The sequence below is a fragment of the Triticum aestivum genome, chromosome 7B, assembly GCF_018294505.1.
Source record: "Triticum aestivum cultivar Chinese Spring chromosome 7B, IWGSC CS RefSeq v2.1, whole genome shotgun sequence".
NCBI classification, from domain to species: Eukaryota; Viridiplantae; Streptophyta; class Magnoliopsida; order Poales; family Poaceae; genus Triticum; species Triticum aestivum.
The window spans coordinates 148,808,282-148,815,119 of record NC_057813.1 but is presented as its reverse complement, the minus strand read 5'-3'; the positions used below and the strand labels follow the sequence as shown (position 1 = coordinate 148,815,119).

General features: G+C 40.2%; 1 long non-coding RNA gene across 1 annotated transcript; it reads right to left on the bottom strand.

The window, feature by feature from the left end:
- LOC123162833 (uncharacterized) lies at positions 1–4,389 on the bottom strand. Its single transcript, XR_006481492.1, has 3 exons — positions 4,111–4,389; positions 3,509–3,712; positions 1–2,714 (listed from the first exon to the last, which is right to left on the bottom strand). It is a non-coding gene; the product is annotated as an uncharacterized lncRNA (long non-coding RNA).
- Positions 4,390–6,838: the final 2,449 nt, after the last annotated feature.

Here is a 6,838-nt window from a genome sequence, read left to right as displayed (position 1 = left end):
TTTTTCTTGATGCAGTAACAAAATTGTTGTATGTTTTATGTGGGTATGTCTTTGTCTTTCTAACAATGTTGAAGACAATCGTGTATGGTTAATTATTCATAAAGTTTATACATGATGCAAGCAGGGATATAGACACATGTACCTGGTACCAACAACAAAGTGATACCAGAATACTGGGGTGAAGCCTATTTATAATTATAAAATAAAAATTAAGACGAATACAGCAGTGTGAAGAGAATATGAATAAGCCGACTTGGTCAGTAGATGTAACCGTACTCCCAGTTATGGGTACATGCATCATCTTGTTACCCTCGCCTGACGTTGCACTATTTTGAGAATAGGTAATGTAAATAGAAAGAAGAATGTATAAGAGAAGAGGTGTCATTGCTTTGATGGGCTGAAACCTGAAAGTACTTCCTCCGTCTCAAAGTAAGTGTCTCAACTTTATACTAAATTTAGTATAAATATGTACTAAAATTGAGAAACTTATTTTGGGACTGAGAGAGTAGTATATTTAATGGTCCTCCAAAGGTGGCATCTGATATAAACTGGTAAATAACAAGTGCTAGTTGCTCCAGGGAGCTCCATTGGTATATCTACAATTTTGTATGTTCGGCACCAATCAACATACTCATTTACTTTTGCCTTGTCAGATTCTTTTGGGGTACATACATTTGAGTGTGTTCTATATATAGTTTTGCCATCTACTCCCCCGTCCCATAATATAAGAACGTTTTTGACACTACACTAGTATAAAAAACGCTCTTATATTATGAGACGGGGGAGTAGAAAACGAAAGCATCATTCATCACTCCATTGCCGTGTGTGCTCCTATAGACGCCATGTTCATGCTGCTCATTCACAATATTCAGACAAAAACAAAGATAGTAAAACAAATATATATCAAAAAATATTTTCCAAGACAGATTAGATTTCAACAAAACAAAAAGGAAATAAAGTATCACCCTTCCTATATTGGGCAGCCATAACCATAGCACATTCAAAAAGTATTATTTTCTTCAACTAGCATATCTAAGTGAATATAAGAGTTTCCTTAAAAGTTATATATTCAGTACTAAAACCAATGCCAAACTACATGTTCCTGGCACATAGAGTTAACTACAACCTCTGAAGTCAAAGCCAGGAAAAGCTTAGTTAGTCATTAATCCATCCCTGGTAGGCTAGGCTATGTGCAGATTGTCCGTGTCTCCTTTCAACCTTGTTAAAACAAATAAACTCTTAAGAGTAGGAAGCCAAGATCAACTGTGTCATAACAACTAAATTGTTGAAGCTTGGGACATGAATGCTAATATAACATAAGAGTTAACCCTGACTTCTTCCATCAGTTATGGACTTGAACGGGAATATTAATATAAAGTGAATATTCACCTCTTCCATCTAATTCCAGAAAAGTGACATCAGCTATTGTATTAAAAAATGAAAACCACTATCGCATATCGGAGTTGTATATATAAATGATAATATCAAAATAAATACTTGGGGGAGTACTCCGACCTTTATCGATCTTATTCAACAAGGTAACACCAACTAAACCCAGCAAATTCTTATAGTTGCCTCACTCTGAGTGCTAACACTAATATACTTTAAGTGCTTGGTTCTTCCATAAGATACCATCTTAATTATGCAATCGGCTGCACTTAATAATTTTAAATCAAAGTGCGATCAAAATTTATTACGGCTTGGTGCACTTTTTCATGCTTCCCTCAAACTATATGTGAAAGCTCACTGGGATCTGAATATTTTGGCTCACACATTGTTCACCAAAACTGATGGTAGAATGACATGGAAGCATAAGAAGCAGCCCTTCTCTTTTTTGCTGAAAAACTCCCTCTCAGATGTTGATACTCTCTGAAAAATGTGCATGCTGCTCTTCTATACAATTTTGGAAAGCAAACCGTTCTTGAATCAGAAAATCGTTTATCAATTGTAAAGTAGACCAAGGCAGCAATCATATTAGGCTGGCAAATAAAGGACAACAACTACACTATCAAAAAGATCTATAACTCTGTACGTGTGTGTGGGTGCATGCACACTTGTGCTAAAGAAATTTAAAACTGCACACTGAACCTGCTATATGATCCATCAACACCGTAATTATCTTGTGCAAGACACGCACTACCTACCTGAATAGAATGAAACAAAATGAGATTGCTACTTTTGCCTATACAAATTATGCGCAGCAAGGGATTAAACGTTTTTTTTTTCAAAACCTGTACAAACTTGACAATTAGCAAATACACTGACAATATAGACAAAAAACTATTAAATCATTAAACATCAAAAGCATCAGAGTGGAAAACAGAAAAGAGTAATTAGTATGAAGCTTTCTTTTTGGTGAAAAAAATCTCAGTTCTCAATCTTTGACCCCAAACTGCTCAGCACTTGACCATGTTCACTTCAATTATCAAGACCTTAAATTGTAATTTTAAAGATTACATAGATCATATAAAACAATGAAAGCCCACTCTGTGACTATCTAGAACAATGAGATATCCATTTTTTATGGTTCAGAAGGCAAATCAAAATAAATACTCATTCCATTATAATGATGGGATATTTACCATATAGCACAGGTTTACCCAAATTCAGATCGAAGATGTGATGTGCAAGTACCTAAAAAACTGGCGCAGCATTTGAGGTAATAGCCTCATGAAAGACATAATTCCAATCCTTGCCATAATTCAAATTGTTTCCTGTAACAACAAGGGACTAAAATTGAGAAGAACTAAGTTTGCTTGGCCGAGAGTTGACAAACTACAGTTGCAACTCATATTGTGCTAAAACAAAGTGAATCCACAGAACCACCTTAAACTTCTTCTAGACAATTTTCACTTTAACCGAGACTCCAATAAAGACTCTTTCCTCGTTTAGACACCCATGCTTGTACAAAATAGGTAAGCCATACAAAATTCATGGTTCAGTCAAAGAACTGTACAATTTATCTAATTTACATAATATTTTGCTTGGATTCAAGTGAAAACAAGTATGTATGTCTATCTGATGAATATCCATCTGCTGATGGTAATGGATACTACAACTTTCTAGTTCAGAGAAGATTTTGTGCGTACTTATTAAGTGAATTATATAAGTAAAACTGGATTTTCCGAAAACAATCCAATGAAAATATGTTCTTTGCAAAACTGGCACTAATTTTATTTATCCAAAAAACCACTTCTTCGAGTATGTAGCCATGGAATGGAGTGTGACCAAATATGATTTATTTTTTCTAGTACTGGTATCCAGCTAGTATCGGTACCAAGCTTCAATTATGAGAAGTAGCAAGAAAACTACAGTCGGACCAATTCTGGTTTTGAAAAAAAACACTACACATATTTAGTGGCCATTCTATTAGTAAACCATGATATTAAGATGTGTCAAACGGCACCACAAACTGCCTACAAATACAGTCTAGTGACTAATTTTTAGGGAGAAGACCATAGTCCAGTGGCAAGTCATAAGAAACAAAGCCTGAATCTCCAACCCTTACTTGGAAGATTGGGGATGCCAAGCTTATGGCAGAGCACGTATAGAAGTGGTTACAGTGCCTGCAGAGGAAGTCGTATGACTCGCTGCTGAGCTTGTGGAGAATCTGGCATGCCCTCGTAGTAGAGGTACATGGTGGCTGAACTTAACCTGAATTCTTGGACATATCGTTCTCGCAGAAACAAAAAGACCTCTCCTGGCAATAACACTGCACAGAACACATCAAACAAAAAGAATTAGGCATCTGTAGGAAGAGATCTAAGCAAGAAGGCAGCCAGCCAATGCAACGCCAGGGTCCTGGCGACCCTATGGGAGAGGGTAAATGCAAACCTAGACAGTCGAGTAACAGAAGGAAGTACATAATTTTTCAACTAAAAGCGAGCAGTTCATTGTGGTGAAGTTTGCCACCATGTCTTCGTGGAGAAGAACCAGAACGTTTATAGGTGGGAAGACCGGACTCTCCCATCGGTACAGGGGTCACGGGAACCGAACGACGAACTACGACATGCGGAGAATAGTGGAGTGCAAAAAGGAAGCCAAATCTGGGAGGATTCCGTACCGCCAGGCCAGATCACACAGAAGAGCAGGAAGGGAACATGGTCTCACCCACGAAATCCACCTCGCCTGTGTCTGGCCGCTAGTTGGAGGGCTTCGCCGGTGAGCAGCCTGAAACCTCCCTGATGCATCTCCCACCTCGCGCGGATCTCACTGGTCGTGGCGTGGCCGTTGTGCGTCGGGGCGGCGATGGAGCAAGACCATGCCAGTACGCCCCATCTGCTAGAGGCGAGAGCCTGGAAAGAACGGATGCAGCGGTGCACCCCGCCTGTGCGTCATTAGCGGACATGGGGAGGATGTGGGCAGGGGGAGACCGGGATTGATGGATATGGGTCAACAATAGCTTTATATACGGATGTAGGGCGGGTTTTTTTTTTAGAACCGCCCTTCAGGCCTTTATTCAATAATAAGACGGTTTACATCCGATTGCACAAGAGCAATTAGAGACTTAGGAAACATCAAAGGAAAGTACAGATGATGTGCTAGCTAGGCTCTCTCTGGCGCACCAGTGAGCTACATTATTGGCCTCTCTACTAACATAATTAAGTCTGAAACCCTGAAAGTTTTGGAGATATGATCTAATCTCGCTGACAATCGGGCTTCCAGTCGATCTGCACTCCGTTGCCATATACTCCTGTACAACAGTTTTGCAGTCCGTCTCGACGGTCACCCACGTCCAGCCCTTCTCCATAGCCAGACGCACAGCCTCCCTGACAGCTAACAGTTCAGCGCAATAAGGATCAGTCACCCGGGTAGTTTGCGGCCCCCGGCTAGCCTGAGGTCTCCTTCGTGACCCCGGGATACCCATCCGATCGCTGCGCAAGCCCCATTCACATCCACCGCGGCATCCGTATTAATTTTGCACCATCCTGCTTCCGGTGGTTTCCATCTCTCTTTCGCAAGACCCCTAGATGTAGGGCGGTTTGTTGATGTGCTCGTTTTGCCTCTCAATATTTCTCAAGTATTCTACATCGATGATGAACCAAAACGAACGTCAGAAACACTTACACGTGTTCCCACGTGTCACCAAACTGCTGGTTCTACAGCCTTCCAGATGCAAATATCTTGGTAGTTCCATAGGACACGTGATTAAATTGTTTGCTAAAATATCCAAATGACCAGCCTGCGTCGCAGGGACTCTCCTTACGACAGTTACATGTGTCGTTTTACCAAGAGGCTGTAAAAAAATTCCAAAAAATCCAGAAAAATGGAACCCTTACGGGCCTAAAATTCTTAGTATGACTTCCCAGCTTGCATCCCGAGTTGTGTGGCAATCTCAATCCATTTTTGACCATGGGAATAAGTTCTCCTCCCTCATTTGTGAGATTGAGGGTCAAGGGAATGCCATTTTTTAATAGCTTAATGTCGAACTGAATCGTCCAGTTCTCATTGATGGCCAGGTTGGCCACACACATGAAATCCTCCCTTCCTCAACAAGGGATGCGCTAAGCATGATAAAAAGAAAACATAAATTAGATGAACTTATCATGTAACATACCGCCCATCCCATGAAAACATAAAAAGGAAAAACACAAAGTAAATGGAATGTTAACATGCCACCCACTCCATGAAGTCGTCGTGAAGATCGACACAAATCTCATAGCAAGCTAGGTGAATTTTGTGACACGCACCAAGCCTCGTGTCGCCACAGAAGTGGCATGCATCGTTCATTGCCTACATTCATGTTATGGAATAATTCTAAATGTTAAACCAGAAACTATGTGTTACAATGATTCATATTTCTTTCTAGAATATATATGTTCTGCATCAACCAATAATACAAGACTTAATTATGGGGTGGTTACTTTGATTCCTTAAACGGGAGATGCTGCAACTATCAATCAATAGAGTATGTATGGATAAAAAATTTGGGCATGACTTATGCTAAAAAATTAAAACATTGAGGGTCCAAATTGTTGCTAAACGGAAAGTAATCAACATTTCACAATATTGCAGAAACTCCTTTGAAGCCATGTTAATCTACAAACTATGTTGGCGTGCATATAATCACTAACATTAATCTACAATCTAACATGAATCAAATTTAATTACCTGCACATTGCTTCAGCGCAAGGCGGACGAGGGATCGGTGGCCTCGGCTGAGGAGGAGTAGGCTGCTGGCGGCGGTGTCCGCCCCCCGCTGTCGGGGGAGGCCATTGCGTTCGTTGAGCACCAAAGATGGAGGCCATTGTAGATTGATACGTCTCCAACATATGTATAATTTTTGTTGTTCCATGCTGTTATATTATCATTCTTGAATGTTTTACAATCATTTTATAGCAACTTTATATCATTTTTTGGGACTAACCTATTGACATAGTGCCCAGTGCCAGTTGTTGTTTTTTGCTTGTTTTTTACTTCGCAGAAAATCAATACCAAACAGAATCCAAACGCAACGTAACTTTTTGGTGATTTTTTCTGGACCAGAAGACACCTGTTGGGCCAAAGAAGTACCAGAGGGGGGCTCCGAGGGGAGCACAACCCACCAGGACGCGCCTGAGGGCCCAGGCGTGCCCGTGTGGGTTGTGCGTGACCACCTCAGCCGCCTCCTGCTGAAGGAAATATGCCCTAGAGGCAATAATAAAGTTATTATTTATTTCCTTATATCATGATAAATGTTTATTATTCATGCTAGAATTGTATTAACCAGAAACATAATACATGTGTGAATACATAGACAAACAGAGTGTCACTAGTATGCCTCTACTTGACTAGCTCATTAATCAAAGATGGTTATGTTTCCTAACCATAGACATGAGTTGTCATTTGATTAACGGGA